A 20,371-nucleotide genomic window follows, 5' to 3' on the forward strand; every position below is an offset into this window, starting at 1 on the left:
TGAATCTAGGGTGGCCCATGTTTCTTTAGGTTGGTTTAAATTCTGAGCACCCGAAAGTTTGAAGCTAAACCATCCACCAGCTGTAGTGTTAGATATGCTGGCATTTGTACTTCCAAAAAGATCCAATTCCTCAGGAGGAGAATGCAAAGAGGTGTTAAGTGATTGGATTAGTAAGCATTGACGATAGCCATCACTCTGACCTGCAGTATACCTTGTTGTACTGGTAATGTGATGTTTGACATGTTAGACATACATAAGGTTTGATTGTTTATCAAACTGCAAAATTCTCCAGGAGACCACACCGGAAGTCCCACCAGGCATGTTCGAAATGGGTTAGTGACTTCTCCAAGACTAAGACAAAGTGATGATTGGTTAGTTTGATTAGCAAGTGTCACCCATAAATTTTCCCTTGGTTGACTAAAGTGTGTTATTCCTACTGCTTCACTTGCTACAGCATTGAGCAGTATAACAAGAACAAACCTCATTTTTCTTTCTGCTTGCTTTGTTTTTCCTTTCTTCGCTGTCTTTTCCCTGGTTTGCTAGATTGTCTATTGTAAGGCTGAGTCAATTTTTGAATATACTGATCTAATTCTAAATCAGCATCCTTGTTCACAAGTATAGCATGAGATAAGTTTGAAGGCAAATCAGCTTTACAGCGAGCTGCTATGATGCGTGAGGCTTTATTAATTTCAAATATTCTAAGGTTTTCCTGCAACTTCCACCTAAGATATGCTATAACCACTTGTTCTGCACTCTCAAAAAGCTGTAATCCTGTCCGTCCTGGCAGGCCAGTACTTTGTTCAAGAGCTCTAACCCAGATATAATTTCGAATCCACTTTCCAAAACAAGGTGCACACCATAAATATCCTAGTGACCTCTGTGAATACCAATAAACCTGATTACAATCTGCACAATGCAAAGCTACCCATGCATAGCACTTATCTTTATCCTTTTTGCAAACATAACAAGGAAGTGAATGTAAGTAAGGACCAGTATAAAAGTCTGGTTCTTCAATCCAAAGCAACCAATTCAATGGTGGTGATCGCAAAGCCTCTTCAGCTTTTTTACTATATGAGGCTAACAGCTCAAGGTCTTTCTTTAACACAAGGCGTATCTTATTTCGTAATCGTAGTTCTTGTTCGTTATCCTCCTCAACAACTATATCCTCCTGAGGGTCCCACAACTGTAAAATTGTTCTAATCATAGAAAATTAATTAGCAATCACTGATATCCTTATTCAAATGAGACCGTTCCCTTTTTACCTTCTTTTTCTTATCTGTCTTCAATCTTAGCTCATGAACTGTATGAGGGTTAGAAAAGATACCCTTAGCATGGCCATAGGCTAATAACCCTGGTAACTCCTTTTTTAAATCTATCCCTTTTATCCATCGCCGCTCTAAATACGCGGCGAATAAATTGTATGCCTCTTGCCTATCCATACCTATTAATCAGCGCGCGCTGTTGCAGCTCTCCAGGCTCCTGCGACACGTATTGGCTTGAGTCACCGTTGTGAACCTCAAGGGTGCTTCAAATTCCGGCACCATCCCGGCTGCAAGGACCCAAACCCAACTTCCTCAACCGTGGCGTAATCCTCTTTTAATCCAAGAAAAAAGGGCAGAGATTCAGCTTTGCCCGCATTCTCCACCATTTGTCGACGGAAGGAGACCAGGACATCAATTTGATCATCACAGGCTCAATTTTATTGATCAGTACGGCGGGTTAAATACAGTTAATAATGAGCTTCATACATATTGCAAAAGTTGAGCTCAGGATTGGTCAGTTACATATCAGCACCTACGCCTACTTCTGCATTCCTATGGTTCTACTTTTGATACTTTCTACATATTCTCAGGATATATTCAGGACTAGTCTCTACTCCCTATCCTCATGTTGCAGCAAGGTCACTGCTGACCTTTCCTTTCAGCTTGCTGACTGCTGACTTTTCTCCTTCAGCTTAACCAGCGACATTATGTCAGTATGGCCTTTCTCAGCTAACCAATTATTAATAATACTCTCCACATAGCATGGAATATCAACACTCTAGGTTTTGGGAGTTTAGAATCATCTGCTTCCCCTCACAACTTCCCTTCAACACTGGCAATCCATGGAATAACAGCATTCCGGGCATGGGGAGGATCGAATCTTCCAGTTCTCGTCATAAATTCCCATGGAATCATGTTGTTCTGGCCATTGGGAATTTATTAAAATGGCATCTTTGGTGCTCCAAGATGGACACACGTGTGATGGCATTGGATACTACAGGTGGCAAGGAAAACTGGGAATGCCTCCGGCGGCTCCGCAATCTCCACCAAGCTCAGCATCCTGCCTGGAGAACTTTACAACTCAGGACTACACCAAAAAACATGGAAAAATCAAGGCACTCAGGCACACATTGGAAACAAAGTGTTCTTTCTTTTCTTTGCTTTTTATATTTTTAAGGGATTTTCCCCTTGTTTTTTACTTTTTTCCCTGCTTTTCCGCCTTTTTTTCTTTCTCTCCCCCTTTTATAAAAATTTTCTACACCTTTTAATTTTCAACCAGAAAAATTCCCAGCAACTCAGGGGAACAAACCCAAAGAACCCAAGAAACCAAACAGTTTTTTTCTCCAGGATAACGCATAGCAAAATAACATCTCTTGGGTTGTAAAGAAAAACCCTAAACTTCTATTCACCAAAAAATCTACAAAGAAGAAATATTCAGATTCTTTAAAACTTATTTATTACAATTGTTATTACTATTTTATTGTTATTAATATTTTTAATATTATTGATAATATTATTAATATTTCTCTTTTATAAAATTCTTTTTCCTGTTTTTTTTTTTTTTTTTTTTTAATTTCAGAAATGAAGATGGGCAAAACCAGCACAGCATAAACAGGAGGCAACTTCCAGTCCATTCAGAAAGTGTTGCCTTCTCAAGGCGTGGCGACCTGGTTCTTAGTCTGGCACGGTGGCCCTAACCCCAGGGCACTCCTGACACCAACGTGGTGAGCAGCAAATGGCGCTTATTGAGGGGTCACAAGGGTTTTTATAGCTTGGGCAGTCAGTGTCATTTCCTTCTGCTCACGTCCGGCTGGGTGCAGCCAGGTACGGAGCAAAGCTCTGACTGCAGGGGGGGGATGTCCTGACGGACCGTACAGCCCGATTTCTTCTGCACGCATATCCCTAACTCTCCACCGAAAGGAAAAGTAGGATTCTCTTAGAAAAAAATTCAGTATCATTTAAAAAACACCTCTAAAATGTTCCTAAATAAAATAAAAAAAGTTGGGCCCTCCCAGGCCCTGGTAACCTGTTGTGTTGGAATTTCTCCTATTGCACCTTGAGGTTATTCTTAACAAGTGGATTCATTTGGAATGTTATCCTTATTTTTCCCATTTTTCCTTCTTAAAAACTGTTTTTCTTCCAGTTCCTTTGTGCTTCTTTCCACCGAGTTCTCCTCATTTCCAGTGCTATATGGATTTTCCAGATCTGGATTGTGTCCTGTTCTCTCCTCCCGTCCCAGCCCCCTGAAACCCCCCAAAAATATCCCAAAAAACCTCAGAAGACTGAATCACCACATCAGCACTGTCACTAGAGTGTTCCTACACAAGTGGGCAGAAAATTTGGAATGAACACTCCCTATCCAGCAGACCCATGAATTCCTGCAACGTGGAGGTGGAAAAAGCTGCTAAAATTGGGATCTTGCCTTTCCGGGAGCGTTTTTGAACCTGGTTTTATTCATTATCTTGTTGATGTGCACAACAGGGGACCAAATTTGGCAGGGCCTTAGACACGACACAGGATGCAGGCAAAGTGAAGAAGCCAAACGGTTTATTAAAATGGAAGGCGAAGCAAAGGGATGAACTAGAATGGAACACAAGGGGATGGACATGGTGTGAGAGCTGGAGGGAGGGAGCTATCTAGAGGCAGGAGGAGGGCTGAAGCCACACAAGTGTCCCACAAGCTCAGCTCTGCCAATCGTCAGCTGTGTCTGGAACTCCAGTGGCAATGGGAGATGACGCCCTCTTCAGTGTCTTCTGGTGCTGTTCTTAGGTCACTGATTCCCTGGATCCTTAAGCTGAAGTTAATTCTTAAGCTCGGCTAGTAAACTGGGCTTGAATATTCCTGCTACTATGGGATAAACTGCCTTTCTTCTGGGTGTGAATGGCTGGAACAGAGAGGAGGATGGCCACAGTCAGGGCCCCCATCTGCAGGAATTCTAGGAGAACCTCACGCCAAGATTGTCCAAGGCAGCTCTTGGATCGGCCACAAGAGAAGAGGGGCCAGCAGGATCAGCAGCAAAGGGCTGCCCACAAAGTCCCTGGCCCGTGTCCCTGAAACCTCTGTGTGCTCTGCCCATGCCACCCCTCGTCCGTACAGGGAGCAAAGCCTGCCGCAGTCGGGCAAGGGCTTGCAGCCCCCTCGCCAGCCGCCGCTGTCAGCCCGCTCCGACACTCACCCTCCCTGAGGACCTCGAGCTCTTCCTTCTGGCCTCTCATGAGTACCTGGGCGGATCCTGTGAACACAGAGCCTGTCACGGCCCCAGCGGCACAGCTCCGTGCCGGCGGCGCTGCCGGGGCAGCAGGCGGGGCTGGGGCCGAGCTGCGGCGGGCCGGGCCGGGGAGGGAGCCAGGGCTCGGGGCTCACCCATGAACATGATGGCCGCCTCTCGCAGGGGCCCCTGTGGGCTCTGCAGGTAGCGCAGGGCCCGGCGCAAGTGTTCGGCCGCTCGGCTCCTGTCCTCTGCCAGCTGCAGAGAGCGGCAGGAGGGAAGGGTTGGCGCGGGCTCAGCCCCTGCTCCGGGCGCTGCCTGTGCCCAGCCCCGGCCTCCCCTGCCCGCACAGCCCTGAGGCGCGGCCAGCAGCCGCTGGCCAAGGGCTCCCGAGGGCAGGGGGCAGAGGGCCGGCTGCTGCCCGGGGAGCCGCAGTGCCGGCCCGCAGCCCCACCGAGCCGGGGCTCCGTGGGCACCCAGCTCGGACCCACGGGAGCCTGGAGAAGAGCCCGGGCAGCCTCTGGCTGCAGCAGCAGGCAGGGGCACAGCTGCCCGGCCCGCACCCTGAGCACCGCCCTCAGGGGCCTTCTCCAGCCTGAGCCTGGGGCTTCAGGCCCTCCTTACCAGGCAGTTGGCAAACTTCAACATCTTCTCCCTCTCAAGTAGCTGCTTGAGCTTCCTTCTCCTCAGGAACCTTACCACACGAAGCAGCGTTTCCCGAGAGGCCTGAAGGGGAACAGATGCACAGATGCGGAGCTGCTACCACAGCCCAAAGAAAAGGACTTGCGTCCCTGTGCCAAGGCCAGGAGCCAGAGGCTGGAGCCTGGGAGAAGCCAACCAGGAGACATCTGAGACCCTTTCCAGGGGGGCACCAGTGTAACTCAAAACCTCACCATTGCCACACGCTTGTTCTCATCATGGCAATGAAAGAAGAGTGGCAGAAGGCTCTGGCTCACAATCTTCTTCAGAGATTTTTGTCCTGTATTGACTACCAAGTCCATCACCTTGAAGAAGAGATTCAGGGAGAGCAGCTGCATATGGATGTCGTCCTGGAAAAAAAGAAAATACCTCAGCACCAATTTCTCCAAGCCCATCTGGGCAAATCCTAAAAGTCCACAAAATTTCTGGGCAGCAACCAGTGCCCATGGCGGGGGGCACAGAGCCTTACGTAGTCAAAGAGCGGCAGGAGTGCCTCAGCCAGCTTCGGGGCAGTGGTGCAGGATATCAGGATATGTTCGTTCTCAAGTATATTTGTGAGCACAGAGAGAGTCATGGTGACAACATAAATATCGGCATCACCCAGCAGCTCCACAAGGTTTTTAGACAGACTGCACATTCTTCTGGCCTGTGTGGAACACAAGGCTGTGCTGGGAAGCCATGGACAGCTGCACTGCCAACACCGCCCTGGCACTGCAAGGCCACCCTGCTGCTGCAGGGCCCACAGGCCAACAGGCCTGCCCCAAAGCACTGGGGCAGGTGAGGGCAGAGAGCTGGGAGCAGCTGCCTCAGCTCCTTAAGCCCAGCCAAGGCAAATGAACTGCATTCCCCAACCCCATACTGCTCATACAACTTCAGCCACTGCCCCCTTCTCACCCTCAAGGGATCCTTGCTGAGCACCATAAGGCCTCTGAGCGCCAGGCGACGCCGCTCCCTGCACTCACTCTGCAGGTACCTTGACATGATCTCCAGTATGCTGTCACCACATTTCATCAAATCTAGGCTCTGAAAGACCTGAAAGGCACAGGGTAGTGACAGGGGAGCCGGCCAGCAGGAGCCCAGAAGCGCACAGGGCTGGGCCCAGGCAGCAGCACAGGGCGTGGGCACCGTCCCAGGCAGCTGTGGCTGTGAGAGAGGAGGGAGCTGGGAGGCAGCTCAGCCAGGCAGCGCTGGAACCAGGCTCACCTCCACAAGGAATGCCAGAAAGGGCAGATCCCAATGTGGCTCCTCCCTGTGCAGCCGCTTGACTAGATGGATTGCAATGAGGGAACACAACGGGATAAAGATACGGAACATCTCCCTGGAAGGGGGAAAAAAAGACACCAAGACCCTGAGGTGAGGGTGCTAAACCTCTCGCAGGAATGACTCCCAGATTTCTGGTCTTTCCCCAGCATCCCTGGAAGGCATGTTGGCCCTTTATGAGGCAGCTCAGTCTGGGCCCCTTCCCCTCCCAGACTTTTCCAGTCTCCTTGGCTGTCCCTCAGTGACAAGGCTCTCTGGCCCAGGACTACACGGACTGAGTGGGGCACAGGGCACAAATGCCGGGGGCAGTGGGGAGAAGGGGGTCTCACCTGGCCAGCAGACCCACGGCATAGTGCTGGGTGTCAGCACACAGCATCGTGTCCCAGCCACGCTTGCGCTCCATAGCCAGCACCTCATTGTAACACCGCAGTCGGCAGAGCAGAGCCTTCATGGCCTGCACTGCAAACCTGTGTGCAGAGCAAAGCCCAGGTCACACTGGGAGAGCTGGCACTGGCCACAGGGGCATGGGAAGGACAGGAGGACTGGGACCTGTTGTAATTGCTGGGAAGGAGGTGTTCCTCCTGGCATGCTCTCCAGAAGTGATCAACTTCCTCTGGTGGCATCTGCTGTGTGGTGATGACAACATGGAAAAGCAGAGCCACAAAGAGGTGCCCAGAATAAGGAATCATTGACTTGTGGCACACAGGCACAATGACCCAGATCACCAGAGTTGCCTGCAAAAGAAGTAGCCCAAGACAGCGCTCAGTGCCGAGGTGTCCGTGGGGCAGGGCCCAAGGGCAGATGCAGGAGGAGCAGCGGGCCTGGTGCCCCCTGAGCCTGCCCCTAGCCCAGGGTTCAGCTCAGCGCCTGAGGCATGGAGAGGATGGAGAGCTGCCGGTGAAGTGACCGAGGGAAAAGCAGAGGCCAAATCCAGAAACTCACAGCCAGGGCAAAAACGTCCTTGTTGTCCCCATCAGAGGTGCATGCCCTGTGCAGTGGCCAGTCCTCCATCACGCAGAGCAGTGTTGGCAGCACTTTCTCCATGGCTGGTCCCGATGACCTTATGGTTCTCCAAATCATTGCAGCAGCTCTGTGGGATCAGAGCTCTGTGTCAGGGGCATCTCAGTCCCAGGACCATGCCCTGTGCAGCTGTGGGGGCCCAGGTGACAGAGCCCCGGTGCCCTGAGGGGCAGGGTGGGAGCATTGGCAGCAGACTTGGGGAACAGAGGGGCCCCAGGGTCCTGGACCTCTGTGCCTGTCTGGCAGAGCCCATAGCACAGGCTGTGCAGGGCCATGGGCCCTAAAGGCTGGTGGGCCCTGAGCTGTGCAGGCACGTGGGCCCCGTACCTGTCACATGTTGGGGCACAGCGCAGGAGGGTCAGCACCACATCAGAAGGGTGTTCTTCAGCCATCCTCAGAATGTCACTTTGCAGCCTGGCATCCACAGTGACATTGGACAGTAGACTCTGGTGGATGCTCCTTACAATGGCTGGCACCTGGAGGAGCCATGGGGGAGATTTTGAGTGCTGTCCAAGGCAGAAACTTCCCCTGCTTCCCCCAGGAAGTGCTTCCCTTGCCCCCACACTGTGCTGGCCTCAATGGCTGAGGCTCCCCAGTGACCATGGCTTGAGGGGACACACAATCCTGGTAATCCCCCAGGCCTGGTCCCAGGCTGCTTACCTGCTGCGGAGAAGGAACAGCACTGTCATCAGAAAAATCCATAGTGGGAGCAGGAATCCCAGTGGGAGTGGGTGTGCTGTCAGTTTTTGAGATGGCCTCAGTCTCTTCATTGCCAGTGTTTCTGATGACCACATCCTCGGTCATTGCTGTGAGAAGAGCCTTTGCCCAGTTTTCAGTCACTGAGGTGTCAAAGTCTTGAGAATGCTCCACCAAACCTGGGCTGACATCATCGGGCTCTGCCCGGAGCTCGGTCAGCCCTGAGTCAGGCTCGGCTGTGCCCTCAGCTGCTGCAGTGCTGGTCTTTGTGCGCTGAATGCGCAGGAATTTCCGGAATCTCTGCAGGACAACAAAGCACAGAGAAGGCAGGGATGCTCCATGGCATGCTCCAAGCATGGTGCTGGGCTGAGCAGGGACAGCAGGCCCAGCCCAGGTCGGGGTGGCTGCAGGTACCTTCAGGGTTTTGCGCAAGCGGCCACGGCTGGGTTCCTGCTCTTGTGTCTTGTCCAGGGCTGCATCTGGCAAAGAGTGAGCGCGGCCAGAGCTGAGGGGCTGCGGGAGAGGCCGGAGAGCACAGCCCAGCCCTGTGCTGCCCAGGCAGGGAGAGCCCCGGGACGGCCCAGGGGATGGAGCAGGGCCACTGCGGGGTGTCTGCCCTGCCCCTGTTCCATCCTGTCCATGGGCATGTGCCCAGGGGATGGGATGGGATGGGATGGGATGGGATGGGATGGGATGGGATGGGATGGGATGGGATGGGATGGGATGGGATGGGACGGGGCCAAGCTGGCTTCAGCCATCAGCCCTGTGGCTCAGCGCTGCCACTCACCATCCTGCAGTGGCTGGATCTGCTCCGGATCTTCAGGCTGTTGTGCTGGGGCATCTCCACGGTCTTTAGTGTCTCTCCCTCTGAACACTTTGAACAGGCCGAGGAATCTGCCCGCCATTCCACCACACGGCCTTGACGGTACCTTCTAGAGAGATGCCTCAGGATATTGCCAAGGCAGCAATTGCAGTTGTGCCTTCAAGGCACCTGCAACAGGAAAGCCCCAGGACGGATGTAGGACACGAAGTCCTGCACTTTGGTCTTTAGGGGTCCTGCCACAATGACAGGAGACTCCTCATTAATGATTCAGGTGACCAAAACCCACGGTCTGGACTTGATGGCACTGGCCGCAGGAATGGGAGATGCCTCGAAAAGTTCCGAGTCACCAACTCCTGCAGTCTGGCCTCAAGGTCAGCTGAAGGAATAACGCTATGGAAAAGTTCCGGATGAGAGGCGAACGAGCACGCTGTGCAGGGACTCCTCACGGCACCGCTCTGTCCTGTCCTGTCCCGTCGTGTCCTCCGAGCACCCGGGCAAGCTTCTATTTCCCACGTGTCACAAAGGGCCCTTGGACACCCGTTCCATGTCACAGTGACTGTGCGGCACCGTGTCACCAAGGGCCCTTGCACACGCTGCCGCCTGCCCTGGGGCCGCCCCCAGCCCAGCCAAAGCGGCCCAGGCTAGAAGGAATGCCTGGCCCCAGGTGTCCAAGGCAGCCCCACAGGATCTTTAGGAAGGGCTCAGAGCATCAGCAAACGCTGCCCTGCTCTGCGGGCTCAGGGCAGCAGAAGGAGCCCCCAGGGCTGCCGACGCAGCCGCGCTGGAAAGGGCACGGGCCCTTCCAGGGACGCTGGCACGGCCTCCTTGGGACACGTCCCGGCCCGTGGCCATCCTAAACCCGCGGGTGTGACTCGCACAAGGAACGTGTGGACCCGAGCACCAATGCTGCTCTGAGCCCTGGGGCCCGGGCAGCGCTGCCATCAGCAGCTGGGGCAGAGTCCCTGCCCAAGCAGAGCTGCCACCCCCCGAGCCCTGGCAGCGCTGGTGCCCGTCTCCTGCCCCAGAGACCTGTGTCCCCGGGGGGCTTCTGTGCCACAGGGAGCCAAAGCCCACGTGCATTGGGGGCTGATGGCAGGAGCACCTGGAGCAACTGCTGGCAACACTTGGTCTCTGTCAGAAGCTCTTCCTCCATGCTGGAATGATTTTCTCATTAAAGTATTTTGCCGCAGCACAAAAACATCTTTACCTTGAAAACACAGAAGAATCAGGCAATAAAGTATCCTCACTTCAGGAAACCTTTACCTCTCATTGCTCAACTCGAGTCGGTCAAAAAAGCTGCATAATTCCCAAATTAATTAAGATGCCCTAAGAACATTGTGAGAAATCAGGCTCACTTTTAAAATTTCAAAGGCTTATTAAACCTTAACAAAAATACAACCAAGAATGAATAAGGAAAAATTACAGGACAGAGAGTCTCCATGGCCAAAAGCCCACATGCTCATCTACAAAGTGGATGCTCTGCCTTAGCCCCTCCCAAAGTTTTGTCAGTCAACTCTTACTCTGCCATCCAATGGTGGAAGTCACTTTCTTACATGTTGATTGGAGGTCAGGTGTTGCCGTGCTCTGCCTCCTGGTATCAAGCTCTCCCTCCCCTAAGTGCCCAACCAGTGACAGCAATAAGGGGGGAAGGGAAAGAGTACGATGGAAAGAACTCGCAAAAATAACACAATTATACAGCTATAAAAATTCTCTTAACATACACATAATATTCATCTCTTAATTGTGAGAGCCAACTATCCCCTTCTTCATTTATAACAACCTGAAAGATTTTCAAGTTTGCTTCCAACTCAAAGCAGTAACTCATTTGCCTTAATGTCAACCACTAACCACTGAGAGTCACTTTAGAAAACGTAACACAGAAGCAAAAAAATGGCCATCCATTGGTTTGCAAATGTTTTTCTGTGAATGGATGATAACACCCTAATTCTAAAGGAATAAAAGCCCTCATGGAATGAAAGTCCAGTCAGTGTTACAAAAGGAAACTGAACAAATGAGTAGATTCCAAAAAGGTCAGTCCTCCCCCTGGCAGAGATAACTTAGTGGCCAATAAAGTACAGCTCTGCCCTCTTGTTCCCTGCAGGAGAATCACGACCTGGGGGCCACGTTTGGACCCTTTGGCAGGACAGGGACTGGCTCTGGTATAAGGTGTGTAATAAAGAGTCTGAGAACAAGGAGGAAAGAAGACCCAGGAAATGCAGATTGTTGGTGGAAAGATTAGGATGTTCTTTTAAGGATTTTGTTTGGTTCACTGGAAAGACGAATGGCTTTGAGCTGCAGAAAATGAGTACCCACTGGCAGTATCAGGGAGGACTAGAGGAAGGGCAGAATATGTCCCTGGATTAAGTGCTTAGAAAGATACAACAAGGGTATGTAAAAAGGGATGCTGAAAAGGAGAAAGCAAAGACAAAGGCGATGGCAGAATTTTTACAGCCCCCGAGGGCCCCAGGACCCAAGTGGTCCCCCATAATAGAAGGGACAGGGTCGGCTACAAGGAAGTGGCAGAAGCATTCCCTCCGCAGCAGGGGAGAGCCAAGCCAAACAGCAGCTGGGAAACAATCAGTGTGCTCTGTGCCGGGCAGAGGGACACTGGAAGTGGGAATGTTCACAAAAACAGCTGGACCCTCAGGAGGAGGAAGTCCAGGGGATAATGGAGATGGACTATTAGATGTGTCAAGGGCTCCCATTGCAGCAGGGACACACCACACCACACCGGAGCCCTTGTTAACTTTTCAGGTGGGTTCAGATGGAGAGGAGGTGTGTTTCCTAGTAAACAGAGGGGCCTCTCCATCCATCTTACATTTTATCCCTAAGATGGGAGAATTGTCAAAAATATCTTCAATTATTCAAGGGGTTGTGGGAATTGTAGTTTATTCTGTAGGCTTGGAAGTCTGAGAGCATCTTTCTCTGAAGGAATTGTGGATATCGTGGTTAATGGGTTTAGGGATTAATCCTTTGTCTATGTGGGGTTTTGTGCAGAGCTGAAAAGCTCCTGTTTGGAGGGGACCCAAGCCCCTGTGCTTTGTGTGTTTTGTTGTTAAAAGTCAGACATGGCGGGTTTCAGTCCTGAAACCAATTCTGCAGCTCCACCAGTCTGTGGTCTGTTGTGGAGAACTAGAATTGGCAGTTTTAATCGTGAGGCCAATTCTGCAGCGGCTGCCTTGTGGAGATGGCATTGTCCCTATGCAAGCCTAGGTATTTATCATGCAGCTTCCTCTCTGGGGGCTATAGGAAAACTTCAGGGGAAAATATTTTGGTATTCTTCCTCGGTTAATGTAGTAAGTTGCCTCCCTACCTCTGGGGTGCACTTGATCAAAAAAAAAAAGGATAAGGAGAAATTGGCCACTAAATGATGATTGGTTATTAAAAAAGTGATTGCTTGTTAAGAAAGGCTCTAGACAGCGGCATTGCTCGCTGCAGAACTTGATCATGTCCAAAAGGAAAGTCACTGGAATAAAAGGAGCAAACTGCTAAGGTGAACTGCTCCAGGGTGAGTAGCAAAAGCCTGCTAAAACCCTGAACTAAATGCAGCTCAACTGCTTAATTCACTGATTGCAACTCTTGTAAAACATTTTAAAAGCAGTCTCACTCACTGTGCTGACCAATCTATTGGAAGAAACCCCACTGAACACCTGTGGGAAGCAACAAAAGGCGGAGGAGGGTAGGGAAGAACACACACTCATCCCTCTCCCCACTCCAGGCACGTTAACATTACAAAAGCTAACCCTATAATAAATAACCCTGCATTTACTGCCAACTCTCAACCTGGAGATATCCCTGTTCACTGATACCTCAGCCAAAAACATTGATGGTAAAAGTATAGAGCTGTTACTCCCCAGGTTGCAGCTTAGCTTATTTAGTTTCTGATCAGTTGACCAGAGTGTTTTGTTACTTTTGACATGCAGGGTTCATTGTCAGGCCAGGATGGTTTTGTTTAAGCCTCAGCTGGCACTGGGAACACTGTGTGAAAATACTGTTCCACGTCTTTCAGGGCAATTGCAAGCCTCAGGTTTGTGCTGCAAAAACGAATTTCCATTGTGCCCTAATTCACAATGTACCCATTGATCAAATTCTGTGCTGTGGATGAATTTTTATCCTTCTGACTTTTGTCAGCTGCTCCACTTTATCATTCTACGGTATTTGAAAAATCTGATAGTGCACATGGGTTTTAACCCATCCTACACGGATTTGTTAGGACTGAGTTTGTAAAAACAACCATTCAAATCCTCCCTTTGCCAAACCTCTTTTTCATTCACTTGCCAATGAACATTTTCCCTGACAAAATCCCCGTGTGGCACCTGCTGGCCAGGGCTCCATGGGCATCCAGCTGGGGCCCACAGGAGCCTGGAGCAGAGCCCGCGTGGCCCAGGGAAGAGAACGGCTTGGGTGGGGCTGCAGCTGCCGGCCACACACAATGAGCAGGGCGTTCAGGGGGCTGCTCCAGCCTGAGGCTGGGGCTTGCAGGCCGTCCTTACAACACGGAACCTCCAGGTATGATCCAGCCGCAGCTTCCTTTGGAGATCCCTCCTGTGCAGGAATCTGGCTGAACACTGCAACATTTCCCGGAAGGCCTGGAGAGTGCGGATGTGACGGTGGTCACGGGGGTGTTCTGTTGAAGGAAGAGACGAGGATTTGACTCCATATTTCAGAAGGCTTGATTTATTATTTTATCATATATATTACATTCAAACTATACTAAAAGAATAGAAGAAAAGCTTTCATCTCAGAAGGCCAGCTAAGCTAAGAATAGAATGAATGAACAACAAAGGTTTGTGGCTGGGACAGAGAGTCTGAGCCAGCTGGGCTGTGATTGGCCATTAATTCCAAACATCCACATGAGACCAATCACAGACCCACCTCTTGCATTCCACAGCAGCAGATAACCACTATTTACATTTTGTTCCTGAGGCCTCACAGCTTCTCAGGAGGAAAAATCCTGAGGAAAGAATTTTTCATGAAAAGATGTCTGTGACACGCGGAGGCAGCACCTGCTGCAGGGGTAGGGCTTGGAGGTTGGGGTGAGGAAAGGAATGGAGGAGGACCATCCCAGATGCCTTTTTGAGTGGCCAAGGCAGGAGAATCTCACACTGCAGCATTCAAAATCGGAGATCCGGCTATGTGGCCAGTGCCATCTTGTCCAATAGAAGTTAATGGTAGTTCAGGATAAAGCAGTGTAAAAATAGGGGTTCGGTTAGAGCCCAGCATGGCATGGCTGTGGGTGGCCAGAGTAGCTTCCCCAGGAAGGTGCTGTCGGGGTGCCTGCAGTACCAAAAGCGTCTCCATTTCGGGCTGCCTGGACAATTCCCCCAACCCACCAGATGCCTTAGCCTGGATGGTGTAATCAAAGCCTCACCAGAGAAAATGAGAGGACTCTTTGCATGGCAGATCCAGCAGGGTTTACTGGGGGAAGATCCAGAGGTCCGGGTGGGGCAAAGGTGAGGAGAGAAACAGGAACAAGCAGGAACACAACCTCTGCTGAAGGGAACCAGGGGAGAAGAGCCAGGAGCAGGGGGGCCAGGGTATATAACTGGGGGAAGGTAGGAGAGGTCAGGGTACAAATTATCCAATGGGGAAGGGAATCAAGGGTGGAGTTGAGGTGAGGTGACACAGGATACACCAATGGGGGAGTGGAGTGGCAGGGGTCTCTCCGAGAAAGCCAATGGAGGAAGGGGGAGTACAGAACTTTCTGTAACTGGGGCATGAACAGCAGTCGATTCACAACAGCACATTAACATTAACATTAACAGGCAAAGAACCATGGGGAATTGTGCCAGTCTCTCAGCGTAACTTAAACAGTGGTGTCCTCCCACGGCATTCCAAGTTCATCTTCTCTATGGCTGTCTCCCACACATGGCCAGTACCAGCTTGAGAAAGGGACAGGCTAAGAACTGGAAATGGCATGAGGCAGTTAGCACTCCTGTGCCTTTGTTAGGCAGTTTCTACCTCTAGACCTGTCCCGAGGGGATGAGAGGAAAGGAGCACAGGGGGAAGAATGCCTGTAGCAGCGTGGGGCTTAGATGGTGGTTGCTGCTACCTGTTTCCCAGGAAGCAGTTCCTGTGGAAATGCTGCTTGTGTGAGCATGCAGGCAAGGCAGTCAAGTCCACACACCCCACACTCACCACAGCTAGCTCAGCCACGAGAGGCACCAGGGCCTTTTAAATGGTCAGTTCCAGCGAGGTTTATTTCAACACACCAAAGGGGAACCAGAGGCAAAAGACAGACCATGTGCTCTGCACAAGGTTTAAGTACGGGAAGGTAGGGGGTGGTACAAAGGGCAGGATAAGAGGGATTGGCTTTCAGGGAAGACAGGGCATGCCAACCAATGAGGAAACAGGGAAAAGAGAAACCAGGGCAAGCTGGCACATATGGGGAAAGGAACTGGGATATATCACTGTTCAGTAAAAGTCTATGAGGAAGATCTTTCTGTCCACCAGAGTGTGGGGAACACTATGGCAATTCTCTCCAAGGCAGGGCTCTGGGGATTTCCCTGAGAGGAAAGGAATCAGAGGATTCCACACTGGTGCCCATGGCTGCAGCACTGGGCAGAGGCGCAGCTGCCAGCCCCACACACTGAGCAGTGCAGTCAGGGGGCTTCTCCAGGCTGAGGCTGGGGCTTCCAGGCCATCTGTACCCGACCCATACCAAACGTCCAGATGTGATCCAGCTTCAGGATCTGTTGGGGGTCCTTCCTGTTCCCGAACCTGGCTCAACAATGCAGTTCAAAGTTTCCTGGGAGGCCTGGAGAGCAGCAGAGACCCAGAGATGGCCCCAAAGGTGAGGAGAAGAACCCATGTCTCTGTATCAAGGCCAGGAGGAGGCTGCAGCCTGTCAGGCAGTAGAGTACGAGCCAGGCTTCTGGCGGCACGGCTGACGTCCTCTGCCTTGTCTTCAAGAGCTGCAAGAAAGACAAACAGAGCCACTGTCAGATCCCAGGTCAGCAGGGCCCCGAGGAGCACGCCCGGCTGGCGCTGCCGGGGCAGCAGGCGGGGCTGGGGCCGAGCTGCGGCGGGCCGGGGATGGGTGGGACACGGTGGAGCCAGGTTGGGCAGGGCAGGAGAGGGCGGAGCATGACAGGGTTGGGCAGGGCAGGGCAGGGCAGAGAGAGGTGGGGCAGGGTGGGCTGGGGCGGAGCAGGATGGGGTGGGGCCGGGTTTGGTGGAGCAGGACAGGCTGCAGCAAGAAAGGGTTGGACAGGGCAGGGAGAGTTGAGGTTGAGTGTGGCAGAGCTGGGTGGGGCATGGTGGGGACAGGTTAGGTGTGGTGGGGCGGGGCAGTGCAAAAGGGGTGGGGCAGAGTGGGGAAGGGTGCGGTGAAGCGGGGCTGGGTTGGGCAAAGCAGGAGACGGCGCAACATGATGGGTTGGGCAGGGCAGGGTGAAGCTGAGTTGGGTCGGGTAGGGCGGGTGGGGTGTGGTAGGGTGGGGAGTGTAGGGCAGGGTGTGGCAAAGTTCGGTGGAGCATGACAGGGCAAAGCACAAAATGGTTGGGCAGGGCAGGGTGAGATTGGGTGTGGCAGGGCTGGGAGGGGCAGGGTGGCGCAGGGTGGAGATAGGTTGGGCGGAACAGGAGAGGGCAGAGCATGACAGGGTTGGGCAGGGCGGAGCAGGGTGAGGTGGATAGGGTGGGGCAGGCTGGGATGGGGCAGGGCAAAGGGGGCGGGGTAGAGTGGGGAAGGGTGCAGCGAGGCAGGGCTCAGTTGGGTGAAGCACGAGAGGGTGCAGCATGATGGGGTTGGACAGAGCGGGGCAAAGTTGGGTACAGCGGGGTTGGGCAGGGTGAGGCAGGGAGGGATAGAATGTGGCCAGGTTAAATGAAACTGAACAGGGCGGAGCATGACTGTTCTGGGCAGGCCAGGGTCGGGCAGAGACAGGTTGGGAAGGGTGGGGCAGGGTGGGTTGGGGCGGGGCCAGGTGGGGCAAAGAAAGACAGGGCAGAGCATAAAAGGGCTGGGCAGGGCAGGGGAATGATGGCTGGGGCCTCGTGAGGCTGTGCAGGGCAGGGTAGGATTGGGCAGGGGAGCACAGGCTCATAGCTCACCCATGAAACTCATGGTCGCCTCTCGCAGGGGCTCCTGTGGGCTCTGCAGGTAGCGCAGGGCCCGGCGCAGGTGCTCGGCCGCTCGGCTCCTGTCCTGCGCCAGCTGCAGAGAGCGGCAGGAGGGAAGGGTTGGCGCGGGCTCAGCCCCTGGGCCGGGCGCTGCCTGCGCCCAGCCCCGGCCTCCCCTGGCCACAGAGCCCTGAGGCGCGGCCAGCAGCCGCTGGCCAAGGGCTCCCGAGGGCAGGGGACAGAGGGCCGGCTGCTGCCCGGGGAGCTGCGGTGCCAGCCCGCAGCCCCGCCAGGCCGGGGCTCCGTGGGCACCCGGATCGGACCCACGGGAGCCTGGAGAAGAGCCCGGGCGGCCTCTGGCTGCAGCAGCGGGCAGGGGCACAGCTGCCAGCCCCGCACACCGAGCACCGCCCTCAGGGGCCTTCTCCAGCCTCAGCCTGGGGCTTCAGGCCCTCTTTACCAGGACGTCAGTGAACATTGACAGCTGCCCCTTCTTCAGCAGCTGCTTGAGCTTACTCATCTTCAGGAGCTCAGCCACAAGAAGCAGTGTTTCCCGAGAGGCCTGGAGAGCAGCAAAGGCCCAGAGATGGCCCCACAGCCCAGGGCACCAGACTCACATCCCTGTGCCAAAGTCTCGAGAAGGCGGCAGTCCATGAGGTGCCAGGACAGGAGGCAGCCGAGCCCCTCCCAGAGATACACCAGCCTCACACAAAACCTCACCTACATCACGCGCCAGTCCTCATTATAGCAGTAAAAGAAGGAGTAGGTTTTGGTTCAAAATCTTCTCATGGGGCTTTTTTCCCTCATCCACTACCAAGTCCATCACCCTGAATAAGAGCTCAAGGGAGAGCACTTGCACATACCTGTTCTCCTGGAGGAAGGGAAGGGAAGCAGGCCTTGAGACCAATTTATTCAAGCTCACCTGGGCAAAGTTTCTTGGCAGCAGCCAGTGCCTGCAGCTGGGGACACAGAGCCTTTTGTGGTCAAAGAGCAGCAGCAGTGCCTCAGCCAGCTTTGGGGCAGGGTGCTGGATACAAGGATGTCTTTGTGCTGGAACACATTCATGAACAAAGAGAAGGACATGCTCACCACCTCTCCATCTGCATCACCCAGCAGCTCCACAAGGCTTGGTGACAGACAGCACATTCTCCTGGCCTGTGTGGACCACAAGGCTGTGCTGGGAAGCCATGAATGGCTGCACCATCAACACCACCCTGGCACTGCAAGGCCACCCTGCTGCTGCAGGGCCCACAGGCCAAAGGCCTGCCCCACAGCACTGGGGCAGGTGAGGCCGGAGAGCTGGGAGCAGCTGCCTATGCTCCTGAAACCCTGCACGCCCATGGGGCTGCTTTCCACAGCGCAGCTTCAGCCGCTGCCCTTTCTCACCATCGAGGGATCCTTGCTGACCACCACGAGGCCTCTGAGCGCCAGGAAATGCCGCTCCCTGCACTTGCTGTGCAGGCAACTTGACAGGACCGTCATGATGCTGTCACCAAATTCAATGAAGTACAAGAACTGAAAAATTAATGGATTCAGCCATCAGCCCTGTGGCCCTGCTCTGCCCCTCACCATCCTGCAGTGGCTGGAACTGATCCGATTCTTCAGGCTGTTATGCTGGGACAGCTCCAGGGCCTTTCTTATTTTTCCCCCTGAACACTTTGAACAAACTGAGGAATCTGCAGAATCTGCCTTCCATAACTTGGCGCTGCGGCCCCGATCTCGGGTGGAGGGGTGGGGCTGGTGGTGCCAGTCAGCCCTGACCCCTCACCTCGGTGCACACCACTAAATGGCTGCTGCCTGCCTCCAGCCCTTGGCTTGGCTGAGGGCAGCGGATCAGCCACTGGCAGGAACCTCTCCTTCCGCTGGGCCTCATGGAGTTAGACCGGTAAATAAGAAAGAGAGGGGCTTTCTGTCTGTAATTTTCCAGCTGCTGTTTATTACCTCCCCAAAGGGAGTGAACAGATGCTACAAACTGTAGCAAGCTGGGAGGGAGCAGAAGCAGAAGAGCACAGAGTAAAGGCATACACAAAATCATAGAGGGAGGCTGACCATGGGGAGGAGTCAGCCTAAAAACTAAACGCTAGCAACTGAGGAGGAGGATGAATAGGGACTAAATTGTCATACAACCAATGCAATAGGATAGTGGAGGAGAACATACAAAATGTACCAATGGGATTCGTAGTTTCGCATAATTGACATCAAAGCTTCTAGATGAAGGGGCTTGGCAAACAATGACAGACAAGCTGCAGGGGCAGGGTTTGGAGGAGTGACAGAGAAGGGTTTGGAAATAGGGGTAGGCACAAGGGTGATTGATAGGGAAAGGGGGAGTATAAAACTTAGGGGGAAACCATTTGGGAAGTAATATGGGGCCACATAGAATGAACCTATTCAAACGTAGAAAATCCAGTACAGTAACTAACTCAACAAGTAAAGACACAAAGCACACCACAACAATGCCAGAATCTGGCCTCGAGGGCACCCTAAAGAGAGATGCCTCAGGAAAGCGCCAAGTTAACAAGTCCTGCAGTTGGGCCTTGAAGGCACCTGTGACACAGAAGCCTCAGGAAGGCTGCAGGACTGCAAGGTCTCTGATCCCTTGTTTCTTGTGTAGGGGTGTAGTCTTTTTGTTTATATACATTGCCACAGCTGCAGGAGAGAATATTGGTGCAGGGGAGCCCAAAGACGCCCTGTGTGTACCAATTGTGGTGTAAAAGTAATTGGAGCAAGGAGGGGAGAGAAAAAAATAACATTTCAGTTTGGGAATTGAAATATCATTAAAAATCAACAGAGTGTAAGAGGAGATAAAGAAATGACCAGGGTGGGTTTCCAAGAGAGGGTGTCAGCCAGCAAGGCAATAAATCCAAACCCCCTGGGATGCCTATTGAAACAATGGAAGAAGGTAAGAGAGGCCCTGCGGGCATAGAGACTAAGAAAACACTCAATAAATACTCTGATCAATAGTGGCCCCTTTATATATTTGAAGACAGGGAGAAGAAGGCAATAAACGCAACCCTGAGTTCTTGTACCCTGTTGTGGTTACTATTATTTTTGTGGAAAGAATGAAAAGAAGATGAAGCTGTGTACCTAAATATGTTTTGTTTATCTGAAGGATCACCCTGAATTGCAGCAGGAATGTGGCTTTAATTTGGCCCCAAGGGATCCTTCTGCCTTGGCTCTGGAAAAAGATTGCAAAACAAAAGGAAAGGCAGGACTAAGAAGGTGTTGTTCTGCATGTTCCATAGGACAAAGGTGTTTAAATATAAAGAGAATGAGGAAAGGATGGAGGGTTTGGTTGCTCCTTTTGAGTCATGGGAAGAGGGAGGACAGGGAATGCAGTCA

The sequence above is a fragment of the Melospiza melodia genome, chromosome 8 (genome assembly GCF_035770615.1).
Source record: "Melospiza melodia melodia isolate bMelMel2 chromosome 8, bMelMel2.pri, whole genome shotgun sequence".
NCBI classification, from domain to species: Eukaryota; Metazoa; Chordata; class Aves; order Passeriformes; family Passerellidae; genus Melospiza; species Melospiza melodia.